The sequence below is a fragment of the Tachypleus tridentatus genome, chromosome 3 (genome assembly GCF_004210375.1).
Source record: "Tachypleus tridentatus isolate NWPU-2018 chromosome 3, ASM421037v1, whole genome shotgun sequence".
In the NCBI taxonomy this organism is placed as follows: Eukaryota; Metazoa; Arthropoda; class Merostomata; order Xiphosura; family Limulidae; genus Tachypleus; species Tachypleus tridentatus.
In genome coordinates, this window is record NC_134827.1 from 36,021,681 (window position 1) to 36,042,212 (window position 20,532).

The 20,532-nt window shown below is 37.7% G+C and overlaps 1 long non-coding RNA gene across 2 annotated transcripts in view; it reads right to left on the minus strand.

Annotated features, from left to right (window-relative positions):
* Positions 1-2,837: 2,837 nt before the first annotated feature.
* The window catches only part of LOC143246046 (uncharacterized), a 74,002-nt gene continuing 56,307 nt past the window's right edge, over positions 2,838-20,532 (minus strand). For both annotated transcript variants that reach the window (XR_013025740.1, XR_013025739.1), the window contains exon 4: positions 2,838-2,990. This is a non-coding gene — a long non-coding RNA (uncharacterized LOC143246046). The remainder of the gene's footprint in view (positions 2,991-20,532) is intronic.

Here is a 20,532-nt window from a genome sequence, read left to right on the forward strand (position 1 = left end):
AGATAGCTCTCGAGTAGCTTTGTGCAAAATTCAAAACAAAACAAACAAACAAAATTTAACAAACCAGACCCAAGAGTTGGCGGTGGGTGGTGATGACTAGCTGCTTTCCCTCTAGTCTTACACTGCTAAATTAGGGACGGCTAGCACAGATAGCCCTCGAGTAGCTTTGTGCGAAATTCAAAACAAAACAAACAAACAAAATTTAACAAACCAGACCTGGAACTTTGCTTTCGTAAACCTTGAGGACTATTCTCTCTTTTAAAGACTATTTCATTAAAGTATTTGAAGTTCCAATGTCAGTTGTAGCTGGAACCCCGAAAGTCTTTCTTTTTAATGATCGCTTTAGGAGTTTAATATGTTTGTTTTTAAACTGCACTCAAAGAGTTACTCTCATATTACACTCATATGTACATTTTCAGAAACTGGTTAAAAGTCACTTTAAGTCGCTATCTGTTATGATCTTGGTAAAATCTCAGTCTCCATACACTGATTCCAATCCATATAAAACAACTGTAATTTTCATTGGTTCTGTTATGTGGCCATTTGTAGAATAACTTTGAGTATCCATATTTGAACAAAGTGTCTTTAGAGCACGTCTGGATATTCATCTTTTAATGAGTGTTCTTAGATAAAATTTGAGTCTTCATATCTTATAAAGTGCTCTTAGATCAAATTTCAATCTTCCTATCTTATGAAGTGATGTTAGACCAAACTTACATTTCATGTGTTAAAAAGTATTGTTAGATCAAATCTGACTTGTTGACTATTAAAGAGAGTTTTTAGATCGAATCTCAGTCTTCATACTTGAGTCTTTATCTTTAATAAAGTGTTTTTACACCAAATTAGTGTCTCTGTCCGCATCTATGTTTCAATTTCTGTTGTTTAATCGGAATATTTCGCCAATGGTTGTACTTTTAAAACCTCCATCCCTGAAGAAACTGTATTTTTATATTCGAATGGTAACGTGGAGCACGTTTAACAACAATACGAAGAATATAACTGTTTTTTTCTTTGTTATATAACTGTTTCTTTCTTTGTTGAACTTAGTGCTAAAGTACTTTCGAACTATTTGCTCTAGTTGTTTCTAATTTTGAAATGATAAACTAGAGGGAGGGCAGGCACTCAAAAGTGCCAACCAACACTGCCTGGGCAATTCCAGTCTAATCGTGGGATTTGACTGTTACTTTTATAACTCATTCGCAGCCCCAAAATGCGGTGATCGATTTTTATGCATGTATGTTGGTGAAGAAGGGATGGATATCCACAGGATCTAAGACTCACAGTTCGACACGTTAACCATTGGGCCAAGCTCAGCCGAGAATAATATTTGTGTCTCAGAGTTCATCGTAATAATTACATGTTTAGAAATGAGATATGGATAACCATGAGTCATTCACGTAGAAGTAGGGGAATTCTTATATTTTAAATAGAAATGCAGTCACTGAATAGTTGGAGCAACTGATGTTAACAGGGTTAGTTGTTACAATGAATGCAGTCACTGAACAGTTGGAGCAACTGATGTTGACAGGGTTAGTTGTTACAATGAGAGTGAGCTTTGATAAAACACATTATATTCTGTTCCTAATTTTGATTCACTCCACAGTCTACGTTTGGGGCGTTTTACTTCGCAAGAATAAACGAATGGGTTATATAGAAGGTTATGTCTAGTGACTTGTGGTCTGACCTATACATATAATGTAACGAACCCCATACAGCACTCAGAATTAAGTTATCTATTACATGACAGTATGAAATGCTATGTCCAGTTAGTTTTGAGGTTTGACCTAAGCATAAGGTCATATACATCTCACTGAACTAAATGATACATGGTCATACTTGTAAGGGTTACACCCTACAAGGGTCTATAAACTTCCCCAAATAAACTTAAACTGACCGATAATAGTATGGAAATTATGTCCAATTAACTCGACGTCTCGCCAAAGTAGGAAAGTTTATGAGCTCTCACACAGTACCTAAAACTGAAACATGACCTTATTAAACTCATGCTTCGTTAGCTTTAGGCTTGACCAATGCAACAAGAATTAGGAATTACCTTATGAAATGCTATGCCACATTGGCTTGAGACTTGATCAATACACCCAGGATTAGAGATCACCACGTGGACGTTAAGCCTCATTAGCTTAAGGCTTGACAACAAGAGTTAGAGATCACTCAATAGATGCCATGTATCATTAGCTTAAGGCCTATTAGCAACAAGGGTTAGAGATCACCACATGCTTGTTAAACCTCGTCAGCGTAAGGCTTAGCAACAAGGGTTAGAGATCCCCATATGAATGTTAAGCCTCGTTAGCTTGAAACTTACCAACGTGGATTATAGATCACCATATAGATGCTACGTATCGTTAGCTTAAGGCTTAGCAACAAGGCCTAGAGATCACCATATGGTTGTTGTGCCTGATTAGTTTGAGACCTGACCAATAAAACAAATGTTTTATTGTCAAGTGAAAATGTGTCTGGATCTTGCTTCGGTCTCAAGTATCAACAATAATAAATTGACTGATTTTTTAAATATAAATAATGTTTGTTTGTTTTCGAATTTCGCGCAAAGCTACACGAGGACTATCTGCGCTAGCCGTCCCTAATTTAGCAATGTAAAATCGGAGGGAAGGCAGCTGGTCATCATCACTCACCGCCAACTCTTGGGCTACTCCTTTAGCAACGAATAGTGGGATTAACCGAAACATTATCATGCCCACACAGCGAAAAAGAGTGAACGTGTTTGGTGTGATAGGAATCCGAACCCGCGACCTTCAGATTACGAGTTGAGCGCGCTAACCACCTGGCCATCTCGGGCCAATAAATGTTATTACCTTATATTCCTCTAAACTCTTGGTTTGGAGTGGTGAGCAGAAGTTGGACATATTATTATAGATGTCAATGTTCTCGTACGAACTTCTTTTAAACTGAAGAACTAGAAGACACTCAGGAGAGCAGAAACCTTCGCCACGCAGCATCCATCATATTCGACCCTGACAAAATAAGAAAATCTGTTTCTAGGTCTGCGGTTAGTAACAGATACAAATTACATTCTACACATGCCCACCAAGTTTTATCAAAATTCTATCATTTTTACTGAGTTATAGAGAGAAAAAAAATAGAGCGAAAAATCGGTCCCCTACTTTAACAGATAATATGGGGCCCGGCATGGCCTAGCGCGTAAGGCGTGCGACTCGCAATCCGAGGGTCGCGAGTTCGCGCCCGCGTCGTGCTAAACATGCTCGCCCTCCCAGCCGTGGGGGTGTATAATGTGACGGTCAATCCCACTATTCGTTGGTAAAAGAGTAGCCCAAGAGTTGGCGGTGGGTGGTGATGACTAGCTGCCTTCCCTCTAGTCTTACACTGCTAAATTAGGGACGGCTAGCACAGATAGCCCTCGAGTAGCTTTGTGCGAAATTCCCAAACAAACAAACAAACAAACAAAAAACAGATAATATTTTATCATTATTTTCTGACTTTTGTGGGGCCTTGACCCTACAAAAGCTAGTCACTTCTATGTTGGCCCATAGTACAAATTTATCCCAAATTTCGTCCAAATCCATTCAGTCGTTTTCGAGAAATCTTGCTTATAAAATACACACACACTCACACCGGGCGAAAACATAACCTATGTCCATCTTATTACTGAGAACAATGGTTGGTTGTTTTCCATCGTTTGAAAATGGCCAATGGAAATGTCTATAGCTTAAGATGGCCCAAGCTATTTGGATGAAAATGGAAGACGCTGATTTGATATATTTTCCAATCGAAATATTGTATGGTGTCAGTGGTAAATTCTAATCGCCTCGAGATACGTATGTTTTTTTTTTTACTTTCCTTTTCAGTTAAAACTTCCTACGAATGAGTTTTAGCCTAAGTTACTTTTTTAAGTTCAAAGTCTGTTCATAACAATGAAAGACTGTTTGTTCTCTGTCTGAGCTTCTCTGTATTTTAACAGATTAATTCGATCTGACAGTTTTAACCTTGTATCTGATAACAACTGAAAAGATGGATCTTTACTGATAAAATCGAGTTATCTACATAGACCAAAATTAAAACTAAACCTGCTTTAGGTTATAACTAATGAAATATACTGTTTTTTTACGTTGTTTCTTAAGTTGTGTGCTCGTATTGTTAACAACGAATCTGATTATAATATCTAAATAAATTTATCTTAAGATTATTGAAATGTTTCATTTTGTGCTGTAAGAAAATGCACAGCAATTTCAAATAAAATATTTCATATTTAGATAAATGTTTGCTTAGAATAATTCAGGGTTTCACAATATTACAGATAACTGGAATAGTAATAATTAATTAAGACGAGACACCAGATTTGTTTCGTTTGTTTAATTACACAAGGGTTATGTATAAATAGTCTGAACTGGCAAACTAGAAAGAAGGAAGCTAGTCAGTGGTACCCATCGCCAACTCTTGGGCTCAGTAAATGATCTGACGACAACTCTTATAACACAGCCCTGTCCTAAGTGCGAACCGTGACATTCGAGTTCAGGATACAGAAACGTTAACCATTAACCTACATTTGACTCAAAGCACGAGATATTTAATTAATTTCACAGAGGTCACTAACTTCTAGAGGGGCGGTCCTTTCATTGCTGTTTATATAATTTTCTCGACAAACTAAAATAATTTATTTGTGTTTGAGAGTCGACTAAGAGCGACTCAAGGCGTTCTAGCCTTTAACACTTGTATAAATAACGTGAACGTATAGAAGGATAGGTACTACTTCAAAAACGTATTCATAACCATAGAGGCGTGTTTGATAGTCAGAAGAAGAGACATTACATTAGAAATAAATCGTTGCCATAGTAACATGTTTGAAAGTCAGAAGCAGTATCACATTAAAAATAATCCGTAAAGATAGTAACGTGTTTGACACATGGAACAGGCACTACGTTAAAAATAATCCGTAACCATAGTAACGTGTTTCACACATAGAACAGACATTACGTTAAAAATAATCCGTAACCATAGTAACGTGTTTCACACATAGAACAGACATTACGTTAAAAATAATCCGTAACCATAGTAACGTGTTTGACAGACTTGAGCAGAGGTACTAATTACACGATTGGTATAAACCAAAGTGTTACCAGGAGTTTCGAGTGCTATCTATAAACCAAAGTGTTACCAGGAGTTTCGAGTGCTATCTATAAACCAAAGTGTTACCAGGAGTTTCGAGTGCTATGTATAAACCAAAGTGTTACCAGGAGTTTCGAGTGCTATGTATAAACCAAAGTGTTACCAGGAGTTTCGAGTGCTATGTATAAACCAAAGTGTTACCAGGAGTTTCGAGTGCTATGTATAAACCAAAGTGTTACCAGGAGTTTCGACTGCTATGTATAAACCAAAGTGTTACCAGGAGTTTCGACTGCTATGTATAAACCAAAGTGTTACCAGGAGTTTCGAGTGCTATGTATAAACCAAAGTGTTACCAGGAGTTTCGAGTGCTATCTATAAACCAAAGTGTTACCAGGAGTTTCGAGTGCTATCTATAAACCAAAGTGTTACCAGGAGTTTCGAGTGCTATGTATAAACCGAAGTGTTACCAGGAGTTTTGAGTGCTATGTATAAACCAAAGTGTTACCAGGAGTTTCGAGTGCTATGTATAAACCAAAGTGTTACCAGGAGTTTCGAGTGCTATGTATAAACCAAAGTGTTACCAGGAGTTTCGAGTGCTATGTATAAACCAAAGTGTTACCAGGAGTTTCGAGTGCTATGTATAAACCAAAGTGTTACCAGGAGTTTCGAGTGCTATCTATAAACCAAAGTGTTACCAGGAGTTTCGAGTGCTATGTATAAACCAAAGTGTTACCAGGAGTTTCGAGTGCTATCTATAAACCAAAGTGTTACCAGGAGTTTCGAGTGCTATGTATAAACCAAAGTGTTACCAGGAGTTTCGAGTGCTATCTATAAACCAAAGTGTTACCAGGAGTTTCGAGTGCTATGTATAAACCAAAGTGTTACCAGGAGTTTCGAGTGCTATGTATAAACAAAGTGTTACCAGGAGTTTCTGAGTGCTATGTATAAACCAAAGTGTTACCAGGCTTTTCGAGTGCTATGTATAAACCAAAGTGTTACCAGGAGTTTCTGAGTGCTATGTATAAACCAAAGTGTTACCAGGAGTTTCGAGTGCTATGTATAAACCAAAGTGTTACCAGGAGTTTCGAGTGCTATGTATAAACCAAAGTGTTACCAGGAGTTTCGAGTGCTATGTATAAACCAAAGTGTTACCAGGAGTTTCGAGTGCTATGTATAAACCAAAGTGTTACCAGGAGTTTCGAGTGCTATGTATAAACCAAAGTGTTACCAGGCTTTTCGAGCGCTATGTATAAACCAAAGTGTTACCAGGAGTTTCTGAGTGCTATCTATAAACCAAAGTGTTACCAGGAGTTTCGAGTGCTATGTATAAACCAAAGTGTTACCAGGAGTTTCGAGTGCTATCTATAAACCAAAGTGTTACCAGGAGTTTCGAGTGCTATGTATAAACCAAAGTGTTACCAGGAGTTTCGAGTGCTATGTATAAACCAAAGTGTTACCAGGCTTTTCGAGCGCTATGTATAAACCAAAGTGTTACCAGGAGTTTCGAGTGCTATCTATAAACCAAAGTGTTACCAGGAGTTTCGAGTGCTATGTATAAACCAAAGTGTTACCAGGAGTTTCGAGTGCTATCTATAAACCAAAGTGTTACCAGGAGTTTCGAGTGCTATGTATAAACCAAAGTGTTACCAGGAGTTTCGAGTGCTATGTATAAACCAAAGTGTTACCAGGAGTTTCGAGTGCTATGTATAAACCAAAGTGTTACCAGGCTTTTCGAGTGCTATGTATAAACCAAAGTGTTACCAGGAGTTTCGAGTGCTATGTATAAACCAAAGTGTTACCAGGAGTTTCGAGTGCTATGTATAAACTAAAGTGTTACCAGGAATTTCGAGTGCTATGTATAAACCAAAGTGTTACCAGGAGTTTCGAGTGCTATTTGAGTTGTACATGAAAGGATAGATTATGTCAGCTCACATATCCTGTAGTAAAGTGTTCTGAAGTGTTAACAATTATAATATTCAACAAGACAGTTTTGTGTGTTCTACAGAACAGTACCTGTATAACTAACTATACAGTCATGATGAAAGTCAGCTCACATATTCTGTAGTAAAGTGTTCTGAAGTGTTAACAATTATAATATTCAACAAGACAGTGTTGTGTGTTCTACAGAACAGTACTTGTGTAACTAACTATACAGTCACGATGAAAGTCGAAGAGTAACAAGTTACCAGTCTAGAGACATTAATGACTTGAACTCGGGTACGTCAAATATACTGGTTTAAAACATGTTTCATTTATGATAGTAGACAGAGATGGCCTTAGTGTTCTACATTCATAGACAGAGATGACTTTAAAGTTTCAGGTGCGTAAACAGCGATCACCCTAACGTTTCAGATTAGTAAACAGTGATGACCCTAACGTTTCAGATTAGTAAACAGTGATGATGTAAAAGTCATAGATGTCTATTATCATGAATGACACAATGATCAAGTTTTAAAGCTACACAACAACAATCTGATTATAGCTGTCTCTATAACTGTAAGTAGCACAGGCCACACAACAACAATTTGATTATAGCTGTCCCTAACAGCAAACAGCACAAGTCAACAACAACAATCTGATTATAGCTGTCCCTAACAGTAAACAGCACAGGTCACACAACAACAATCTGATTATAGCTCTCTCTATAACTCTAAGTAGCACAGGTCACACAACAACAATTTGATTATAGCTGTCCCTAACAGTAAACAGCACAGGTCAACAACAACAATCTGATTATAGCTGTCCCTAACAGTAAACAGCACAGGTCACACAACAACAATCTGATTATAGCTGTCCCTAACAGTAAACAGCACTGGTCAACAACAACAATCTGATTATAGTTGTCTTTAACTATAAATTGCACAGGTTACACAACAATATTCTGATTATAGCTGTCCCTAACTGTAAACAGTACAGGTTACACGACAACAATCTGATTATAGCTGTCTCTATAACTGTAAACAGCACAGGTCACACAACAACAATTTGATTATAGCTGTCTCTATAACTGTAAACAGCACAGGTCATACAACAACAATCTGATTATAGCTCTCTCTATAACTGTAAGTAGCATAGGTCACACAACAACAATTTGATTATAGCTGTCCCTAACAGTAAACAGCACAAGTCAACAACAACAATTTGATTATAGCTGTCCCTAACAGTAAACAGCACAGGTCAACAACAACAATCTGATTATAGCTGTCTCTAACAGTAAACAGCACAGGTCACACAACAACAATCTGATTATAGCTGTCCCTAACAGTAAACAGCACAGGTCAACAACAACAATCTGATTATAGCTCTCTTTATAACTGTAAGTAGCACAGGTCACACAACAACAATTTGATTATAGCTGTCTCTATAACTGTAAACAGCACAGGTCATACAACAACAATCTGATTATAGCTCTCTCTATAACTGTAAGTAGCACAGGTCACACAACAACAATTTGATTATAGCTGTCCCTAACAGTAAACAGCACAAGTCAACAACAACAATTTGATTATAGCTGTCCCTAACAGTAAACAGCACAGGTCAACAATAACAATCTGATTATAGCTGTCCCTAACAGTAAACAGCACAGGTCAACAACAACAATCTGATTATAGCTGTCCCTAACATTAAACAGCACAGGTCACACAACAACAATCTGATTATAGCTGTCTCTATAACTGTATGTAGCACAGGCCACACAACAACAATTTGATTATAGCTGTCCCTAACAGTAAACAGCACAGGTCAACAACAACAATCTGATTATAGCTGTCCCTAACAGTAAACAGCACTGGCCAACAACAACAATCTGATTATAGTTGTCTTTAACTATAAATTGCACAGGTTACACAACAATATTCTGATTATAGCTGTCCCTAACTGTAAACAGTACAGGTTACACGACAACAATCTGATTATAGCTGTCTCTATAACTGTAAACAGTACAGGTCACACAACAACAATCTGATTATAGCTGTCTCTATAACTGTAAGTAGCACAGGTCACACAACAACAATCTGATTATAGTTGTCTCTATAACTGTAAGTAGCACAGGTCACACAACAACAATTTGATTATAGCTGTCTCTATAACTGTAAACAGCACAGGTCACACAACAACAATCTGATTATAGCTCTCTCTATAACTGTAAGTAGCACAGGTCACACAACAACAATTTGATTATAGCTGTCCCTAACAGTAAACAGCACAAGTCAACAACAACAAGTTGATTATAGCTGTCCCTAACAGTAAACAGCACAGGTCAACAATAACAATCTGATTATAGCTGTCCCTAACAGTAAACAGCACAGGTCAACAACAACAATCTGATTATAGCTGTCCCTAACATTAAACAGCACAGGTCACACAACAACAATCTGATTATAGCTGTCTCTATAACTATAAACAGCACAGGTCACACAACAACAATCTGATTATAGCTGTCTCTATAACTGTAAACAGCACAGATAACACAACAACAATCTGATTATAGCTGTCCCTAACTGTACACAGCACAGGTTACACAACAACAATCTGATTATAGCTGTCCCTCATTGTAAACAGTAAAAGTTACACAAGGACCATCTGCTTACAATTGTACATAAATGTAAACTGCCAACGCTTCACAAAGACTAGTTGTCTATAGCTGTCCCTAGTATTAAGCAGCAAAAGCTACACACGGACTATCTCTTTGTTTGTGTTTGTATTTTAGAGTTTCGCGCAAAGCTACTTGTGGGGCATCTGCGCTAGGACCATTTGTCTGTAGCTATCTATAATTTTAAACAATACAAGCTATACAAGGACCATCTGCCTTTAGCTGCTTCTAATTTTTAAGAGCACCCTACAAATAGCTCTTGAATTATGGTGTTTCGTCTGATCGAATATTTTGAGGCAACGGGTTGCGAACTTCAAACCCTAGAATTCACAGTCTGAGCATGCTAAACATGCTCCGAAGCCCAGCTCATTATGTTATGACAGAAGGGACGTTAGAAAGGCCGTCGAAATGTATTTAAAACTAAATATTTCTTAATTTGTACACAAGTGTTTAGATTATTTTCCCAATCATTATTTGTTTTTTATTTTGTTTTGCTCCGACTTAACAAGAATACGTCTTTGATAAATTAAGCTACGTGGGTCTTAACCCGTAACTGATAAACATTGGGAACCAAGTTAGGGACACTTTAATAATAATAAAAGTAAAGGAAAGATAACAAGTGTTTACACAAATCTTTAGTGCTAACTACTGAAACCAAACAAACTGGCATCGTTTTACTGCTAAGGTTATGCTAAGTACGCTATGAGAATGAACTAATTCGATATAGAAACCTGTTGTATGTTATCTAGGTATATCTCAAAATTTAGAACCGTTAGCTAATGAACACTTCTTAGCGATTATTGAAACAATCTATAAGAAGTCTGCTGAGATGGGTAAATATATCGAACATAAAAAGAGCTGCAATAGTCTGAGAAAAGATGTGCTATAAGAGTGACAGTCAATCCTGTCACATAAGAGTTAGCAGTGAGTGCTAGTAGCTGACAACGTTTCCTCTAGTCTGTCAGTCCAATATCATGGACGATTATTACTTTCTACTTTAGATACAACAGAGTAAGGCTTGATTTAGTTCATGCATACAGAATATTCCTTTACAAAGTGGACACTTCACACTGGTTTACTTGGAGCAACTTCTTTATAAAATGGACACTTCACACTGGCTTACTTGGAGCAACTCCTTTACAAAGTGGACGCTTCACACTGGCTTACTTGGAGCAACTTCTTTATAAAGTGGACACTACACATTGGCTTACTTGGAGCAACTCCTTTACAAAGTTGACACTTCACACTGGCTTACTTGGAGCAACTTCTTTATAAAGTGGACGCTTCACATTGGCTTACTCAGAGTAACTTCTTTACAAAGTGGACACTTTACACTGGCTTACTTGGAGCAACTCCTTTATAAAGTGGACACTACACATTGGCTTACTCAGAGTAACTTCTTTACAAAGTGGACACTTTACACTGGCTTACTTGGAGCAACTCCTTTATAAAGTGGACACTTCACACTGGCTTTACTCAGAGCAACCCCTTCACAAAGTGGACACTTCACATTGGCTTACTCGGAGCAACTCCTTCACAAAGTGGACACTTCACATTGGCTTACTCAGAGCAACTTCTTTATAAAGTGGACACATCACACTGGCTTACTCAGAGCAACTCCTTTATAAAGTGGACACTTCACACTGGCTTACTCAGAGCAACTCCTTCACAAAGTGGACACTTCACATTGGCTTACACAGAGCAACTCCTTCACAAAGTGAACACTTCACACTGGCTTACTCAGAGCAACTCCTTCACAAAGTGAACACTTCACACTGGCTTACTCGGAGCAACTCCTTCACAAAGTGAACACTTCACACTGGCTTACTGGAGCAACTCCTTTACAAAGTTGACACTTCACACTGGCTTACTCTGGAGCAACTCCTTCACAAAGTGGACACTTCACACTGGCTTACTCGGAGACAACTCCTTCACAAAGTGAACACTTCACACTGGCTTACTCAGACAACTCCTTTACAAAGTTGACACTTCACATTGGCTTACTCAAAGCAACTCCTTCACAAAGTGAGCACTTCACATTGGCTTACTCAGAGCAACTCCTTCACAAAGTGAACACTTCACATTGGCTCACTCAGAGCAACTCCTTCACAAAGTGAACACTTCACATTGGCTTACTTGGAGCAACTCCTTCACAAAGTGAACACTTCACATTGGCTTACTTGGAGCAACTCCTTCACAAAGTGAACACTTCACATTGGCTTACTTGGAGCAACTCCTTCACAAAGTGAACACTTCACATTGGCTCACTCGGAGCAACTTCTTTATAAAGTGGACACATCATTGCTCTACCCATAACAACTCATTTACAAGTTGGACATTTAAAACTGATTCACTCAGATTAGTAAGTTAAAATCAAGCAGTAACCTTAATGTTCACACTTAACATTTAACACAGTTCAACCAGTACACTGTCTCTCAATACACCGCTAAATTCTCAGTTTAAACTGCGGTTAAATTTCCGACACCCTGAGAAACACACCCACAACATCATATGTTTGTTACCAAAATTTTCGTTTGCTTGTATTGGTAACTGTAATTTGTAACCATTAAAGTTTGTTTGTTTGTTTTATAAATTTCGTGCAAAGCTACACGAAGGCTATCTGCGTTAGCCGTTCCTAATTTAATAGTTAAGGCTAGAAGGAAAGCAACCAGTCATAACCATCAACTGCCAACTTTTTGGCTACTCTTTTACCAAGGAATAGTGGGATTGACCATCACGTTATAATGCCCCCATGGCTGAAAGGGCAAACATGTTTGGTTTGACAGGGATTCGATTCCCTGACCCTCAGATTAAGAGTCGAGCGCCGTTACTAGCTGGCCATACCGGACTACCAATAACATTTCAGTGGCAATATTCGTCTCCAACCTACGTAATACAGTATATACATATATATATATATATATATATATACAGTCATGTTATTATGTGAAGAGCAAATTCTGAAACAAACAAACACAATTTGTGTCTTAAGTATCCAAGAAGTATCTGAAATCTGTGTTTTTATTAAAGCATCGTCCCACGTTCGAATCGTAGTCGGACTGTTAGAAACTGGTGAAGGTTTCTAGCTTTAAAGTGCGCGAGTTTTGCAATCACAGATTTCCCGTTTTTATCAACATCACGCGATGTTCTTCTTGTGTTTCGAACAAACGTAACTAGTCAAAATTTCCTATAACGTAACAAAATCACTGAAATCTCTTATCTACACACTTTCTTCAAGACAGACAGTTTTAATTATTACACTAACAAATCCAACTGCTTTGTAAGAAACTGTGTCCTTTACGGATTCAGAGAATACACTGAAATGTTCGGAGCACAGTGTGTGAGATTTCAAGGGACCTCCTCAGTGGCTCAGCGGTAAGACTATAAAGGTTTATAACGTTACAAAATCTGGTTTCGATACCAGTGATGGCCAAAGCACGGGTCTCTTATTGTATAGCTCTGTGTCTAACAAGAAATAGTTCCTTTGTTTTGTCTGTAAATCTACAGGAAGTGTTACGCTGAAACGACAAAAAATAAATTCAAAACTTATTTAAAATAAGGAGAATACATCAAGTTGCATCATATATTTCGGTGGTCTTACGTAAAATAACTTAGATCAAATTTAAAAACAACGACCTGGTACACACACAGTGCAAACGAGATGTTACTTAAATGTTAAAATTGTTTTATGTTTCATCAAATATATTGTGAGTGGTTATAAAGTGAGAGTCATTTTGTGTACGACTAGATGTAGTTGTTCCATAATGGTGTACGTTTTCTCTTCTTTTCGTTTGATAATCTGACGAAAGCTGGTAGGTAAAAAGAAGGACATGAGCCTTACAAACAATATCCAAAGTTCCACGAAACTCATACTATCTAGTTGTAGGTTCTGTGAGAAAAGTACGAACTTAACACGTTCTAAAGGTGGCGCTGCTGTAGAAATTTATTGTCAGATTTGATTTTTTCAGCTTAATAGTTCCCTTTTTTAAGCATACGATTTGTTTTTAATTACAACATATCGAAGACAAACTCTGTAATGAAACCATCCAATAATTACAGTTTTTACACAGGTTTTATTCATCTTAGAGAGTCATAAACGAAAGGTATGAGTTACACACTTAGAGAGTCACGTCCTAAAGGTATGAGTTACACTCTTACAGAGTCACATTCTAAAGGTATGAGTTACACTCTTACAGAGTCACATTCTAAAGGTATGAGTTACACACTTAGAGAGTCACATCCTAAAGGTATGACTTAGACTCTTAGAGAGTCACAAGCTAAAGGTATGAGTTACACTCTTAGAGAGTCACATTCTAAAGGTATGAGTTACACTCTTAGAGAGTCACGTCCTAAAGGTATGAGTTACACTCTTAGAGAGTCACAAGCTAAAGGTATGAGTTACACACTTAGAGAGTCACAAGCTAAAGGTATGAGTTACACTCTTAGAGAGTCACATTCTAAAGGTATGAGTTACACTCTTAGAGAGTCACATTCTAAAGGTATGAGTTACACACTTAGAGTCACAAGCTAAAGGTATGAGTTACAAACTTAGAGAGTCACATCCTAAAGGTATGAGTTACACTCTTAGAGAGTCACATTCTAAAGGTATGAGTTACACACTTAAAGAGTCACGTCCTAAAGGTATGAGTTACACTCTTAGAGAGTCACATTCTAAAGGTATGAGTTACACACTTAGAGTCACAAGCTAAAGGTATGAGTTACACTCTTAGAGAGTCACATTCTAAAGGTATGAGTTACACTCTTAGAGAGTCACGTCCTAAAGGTATGAGTTACACTCTTAGAGAGTCACAAGCTAAAGGTATGAGTTACACACTTAGAGAGTCACAAGCTAAAGGTATGAGTTACACTCTTAGAGAGTCACATTCTAAAGGTATGAGTTACACTCTTAGAGAGTCACATTCTAAAGGTATGAGTTACACACTTAGAGTCACAAGCTAAAGGTATGAGTTACAAACTTAGAGAGTCACATCCTAAAGGTATGAGTTACACTCTTAGAGAGTCACATTCTAAAGGTATGAGTTACACACTTAGAGAGTCACAAGCTAAAGGTATGAGTTACAAACTTGGAGAGTCACATCCTAAAGGTATGAGTTACACACTTAGAGTCACAAGCTAAAGGTATGAGTTACACTCTTAGAGAGTCACAAGCTAAAGGTATGAGTTACGAACTTAGAGAGTCACATCCTAAAGGTATGAGTTACACTCTTAGAGAGTCACATTCTAAAGGTATGAGTTACAAACTTAGAGAGTCACATCCTAAAGGTATGAGCTACACTTTTAGAGAGTCACAAGCTAAAGGTATGAGTTACAAACTTAGAGAGTCACATCCCAAAGGTATGGGTTACACTCTTAGAGAGTCACATTCTAAACGTATGAGTATCAACTTAGAGAGTCACAAGCTAAAGGTATGAGTTACAAACTTAGAGTGTCACATCCTAAAGGTATGAGTTACACACTTAGAGAGTCACATTCTAAAGGTATGGGTTACACTCTCAGAGAGTCACGTCCTAAAGGTATGAGTTACACTCTTAGAGAGTCACGTCGTAAAGGTATGAGTTATACTCTTAGAGAGTCACGTCCTAAAGGTATGAGTTACACTATTAGAGAGTCACAAGCTAAAGGTATGAGTTACACACTTAGAGAGTCACAAGCTGAAGGTATGAGTTACACTCTTAGAGAGTCACAAGATAAAGGTATGAGTTACACTCTTAGAGAGTCACATTCTAAAGGTATGAGTTACACACTTAGAGTCACAAGCTAAAGGTATGAGTTACACTCTTAGAGAGTCACAAGCTAAATGTATGAGTTACAAACTTAGAGAGTCACATCCTAAAGGTATGAGTTACAAACTTAGAGAGTCACATCCTAAAGGTATGAGTTACACTCTTAGAGAGTCACATCCTAAAGGTATGAGCTACACTTTTTAGAGAGTCACAAGCTAAAGGTATGAGTTACAAACTTAGAGAGTCACATCCTAAAGGTATGGGTTACACTCTTAGAGAGTCACATTCTAAAGGTATGAGTTACACACTTAGAGTCACAAGCTGAAGGTATGAGTTACACACTTAAAGTCACAAGCTAAAGGTATGAGTTTCAACTTAGAGAGTCACAAGCTAAAGGTATGAGTTACAAACTTAGAGAGTCACATCCTAAAGGTATGAGTTACACACTTAGAGAGTCACATTCTAAAGGTATGAGTTACACTCTTAGAGAGTCACAAGCTAAAGGTATGAGTTACACACTTAGAGAGTCACATTCTAAAGGTATGAGTTACACTTTTAGAGAGTCACAAGCTAAAGATATGAGTTATACACTTAGAGAGTCACATTCTAAAGGTATGAGTTACACTCTTAGAGAGTCACATTCTAAAGGTATGAGTTACACACTTAGAGAGTCACAAGCTAAAGGTATGAGTTACAAACTTAGAGAGTCACATTCTAAAGGTATGAGTTACAAACTTAGAGAGTCACATCCTAAAGGTATGAGCTACACTTTTAGAGAGTCACAAGCTAAAGGTATGAGTTACAAACTTAGAGAGTCACATCCTAAAGGTATGGGTTACACTCTTAGAGAGTCACATTCTAAACGTATGAGTATCAACTTAGAGAGTCACAAGCTAAAGGTATGAGTTACAAACTTAGAGTGTCACATCCTAAAGGTATGAGTTACACACTTAGAGAGTCACATTCTAAAGGTATGGGTTACACTCTTAGAGAGTCACGTCCTAAAGGTATGAGTTACACTCTTAGAGAGTCACGTCGTAAAGGTATGAGTTATACTCTTAGAGAGTCACGTCCTAAAGGTATGAGTTACACTATTAGAGAGTCACAAGCTAAAGGTATGAGTTACACACTTAGAGAGTCACAAGCTGAAGGTATGAGTTACACTCTTAGAGAGTCACAAGATAAAGGTATGAGTTACACTCTTAGAGAGTCACATTCTAAAGGTATGAGTTACACACTTAGAGTCACAAGCTAAAGGTATGAGTTACACTCTTAGAGAGTCACAAGCTAAATGTATGAGTTACAAACTTAGAGAGTCACATCCTAAAGGTATGAGTTACAAACTTAGAGAGTCACATCCTAAAGGTATGAGTTACACTCTTAGAGAGTCACATCCTAAAGGTATGAGCTACACTTTTAGAGAGTCACAAGCTAAAGGTATGAGTTACAAACTTAGAGAGTCACATCCTAAAGGTATGGGTTACACTCTTAGAGAGTCACATTCTAAAGGTATGAGTTACACACTTAGAGTCACAAGCTGAAGGTATGAGTTACACACTTAAAGTCACAAGCTAAAGGTATGAGTTTCAACTTAGAGAGTCACAAGCTAAAGGTATGAGTTACAAACTTAGAGAGTCACATCCTAAAGGTATGAGTTACACACTTAGAGAGTCACATTCTAAAGGTATGAGTTACACTCTTAGAGAGTCACAAGCTAAAGGTATGAGTTACACACTTAGAGAGTCACATTCTAAAGGTATGAGTTACACTTTTAGAGAGTCACAAGCTAAAGATATGAGTTATACACTTAGAGAGTCACATTCTAAAGGTATGAGTTACACTCTTAGAGAGTCACATTCTAAAGGTATGAGTTACACACTTAGAGTCACAAGCTAAAGATATGAGTTACACTCTTAGAGAGTCACAAGCTAAAGGTATGAGTTACAAACTTAGAGAGTCACATTCTAAAGGTATGAGTTACACACTTAGAATCACAAGCTGAAGGTATGAGTTACACACTTAAAGTCACAAGCTAAAGGTATGAGTTACACACTTAGAATCACAAGCTGAAGGTATGAGTTACACACTTAAAGTCACAAGCTAAAGGTATGAGTTACAAACTTAGAGAGTCACATCCTAAAGGTATGAGTTACACACTTAGAGAGTCACATTCTAAAGGTATGAGTTACACTTTTAGAGAGTCACAAGCTAAAGATATGAGTTATACACTTAGAGAGTCACATTCTAAAGGTATGAGTTACACTCTTAGAGAGTCACATTCTAAAGGTATGAGTTACACACTTAGAGTCACAAGCTAAAGATATGAGTTACACTCTTAGAGAGTCACAAGCTAAAGGTATGAGTTACACACTTAGAGAGTCACATTCTAAAGGTATGAGTTACACTTTAGAGAGTCACAAGCTAAAGATATGAGTTATACACTTAGAGAGTCACATTCTAAAGGTATGAGTTACACTCTTAGAGAGTCACATTCTAAAGGTATGAGTTACACACTTAGAGTCACAAGCTAAAGATATGAGTTACACTCTTAGAGAGTCACAAGCTAAAGGTATGAGTTACAAACTTAGAGAGTCACATTCTAAAGGTATGAGTTACACACTTAGAATCACAAGCTGAAGGTATGAGTTACACACTTAAAGTCACAAGCTAAAGGTATGAGTTACACACTTAGAATCACAAGCTGAAGGTATGAGTTACACACTTAAAGTCACAAGCTAAAGGTATGAGTTACAAACTTAGAGAGTCACATCCTAAAGGTATGAGTTACACACTTAGAGAGTCACATTCTAAAGGTATGAGTTACACTTTTAGAGAGTCACAAGCTAAAGATATGAGTTATACACTTAGAGAGTCACATTCTAAAGGTATGAGTTACACTCTTAGAGAGTCACATTCTAAAGGTATGAGTTACACACTTAGAGTCACAAGCTAAAGATATGAGTTACACTCTTAGAGAGTCACAAGCTAAAGGTATGAGTTACACACTTAGAGAGTCACATTCTAAAGGTATGAGTTACACTTTTAGAGAGTCACAAGCTAAAGATATGAGTTATACACTTAGAGAGTCACATTCTAAAGGTATGAGTTACACTCTTAGAGAGTCACATTCTAAAGGTATGAGTTACACACTTAGAGTCACAAGCTAAAGATATGAGTTACACTCTTAGAGAGTCACAAGCTAAAGGTATGAGTTACAAACTTAGAGAGTCACATTCTAAAGGTATGAGTTACAAACTTAGAGAGTCACATCCTAAAGGTATGAGTTACACACTTTTTTTTTTCCTATTTTTGAGCTCAAACCACCCGTCTCTCCGTGAACTCGTGAATTGAAACCACACAACTGTTTAGATAGAAGAATGTAGAGGACGATAGAACATATAAGTCGACGTTTTGAATACGTTGTTTACTAAAGTATTTGTAGACCAAATTGGGCGTGGACACAACTATCTACGTTAGTTTCAAAGTCATTAATAATTGGTGAACCACACATACACGCGAAATATAAGCAAAAATGTTACCACATGCCCTCATATCATTTATGTATTCCACAAAGAAAACGAGTGATTTTAATCAGTACTTGGTTCGTTTGTTTCTAATTTCGCGCAAAGCTACACGAGGGTTATCTGCAGTAACTGTCCTTAACTTAGAAGTGAAAGACTAGAGGGAAGGCAGCTAGTCATCACCACCCACCGCCAAATCTTGGGCTACTCTTTTATCAACGAATAGTGGGATTGACCGTCACATTATAACGCCTCCACGGCTGAAAGGGCAAGCATGTTTGGTGCGACGGGGATTCGAACTCGCGACCCTAAGATTACGAGTAGAGCACCTTAACCTCCTGACCATGTCGGGCCTTTATCACTTCTTGTCACTAAGTTTCGTAACAAGCAATAAAAGTTTGAAATTGCACAGTATTGTGACATTGACGGTACCAAGGTGTACAGAGATGTAAGTTGTTGTTTTTATTTTCATTGTAACTTCTTAAACAGCTGTTTATCGAAAATAAGAAAACAAATACGAAAAAGTGAATTACGTATCATAACTTCAGTACAAAGACGAGTGAACTCAAGCCCTGTAAACACCTGTTTTAACTAGACTCTGTAATCTCGAACAAAGAGCAGCGGTAACCATGGTTTTGGTTTCACCCGCTGAATGGATTTTTCAGTTTGGATCAAAACTTCCGTTCCAGTTTCGTTTGCCTGCGTCTTCTGAGAACTGCCTGTGTGAGGGTGGGGCGAAGAAAGTCAGGGTGTAAGTAAAGAAGAAAGGAAGTGGATTCGGAAGTTCCATGTACACTGTCCGGTGGGGGTGGACTGAATAAATACACACGTTTCATAAGCTTTGAGCTTAAAACCATTAAACTAACTAAGATGTAACCCTCAGTGAACACATCTTGATATAAACCTTGAACTCACCATGATGTAAGCCTCAGCGAACACATCTCATATAAACCTTGAACTCACCATGATGTAACCCCCTCAGTGAACACATCTCATATAAACCTTGAACTCACTATGATGTAACCCTCAGTGAACACATCTCATATAAACCTTGAACTCACCATGATATAACCCTCAGTGAACACATCTTGATATAAACCTTGAACTCACCATGATGTAACCCTTAGTGAACACATCTCATATAAACCTTGAACTCACCATGATGCAACCCTCAGTGAACACATCTCATATAAACCTTGAACTCACCATGATGTAACCCTCAGTGAACACATCTCATATAAACCTAGAACTCACCATGATGTAACCCTTAGTGAACACATCTCATATAAACCTTGAACTCACCATGATGTAACCCTTAGTGAACACATCTCATATAAACCTTGAACTCACCATGATGTAACCCTCAGTGAACACATCTCATATAAACCTTGAACTCACCATGATATAACCCTCACTGAACACATCTTGATATAAACCTTGAACTCACCATGATGTAACCCTTAGTGAACACATCTCATATAAACCTTGAACTCACCATGATGCAACCCTCAGCGAACACATCTCATATAAACCTTGAACTCACCATGATGTAACCCTCAGTGAACACATCTCATAT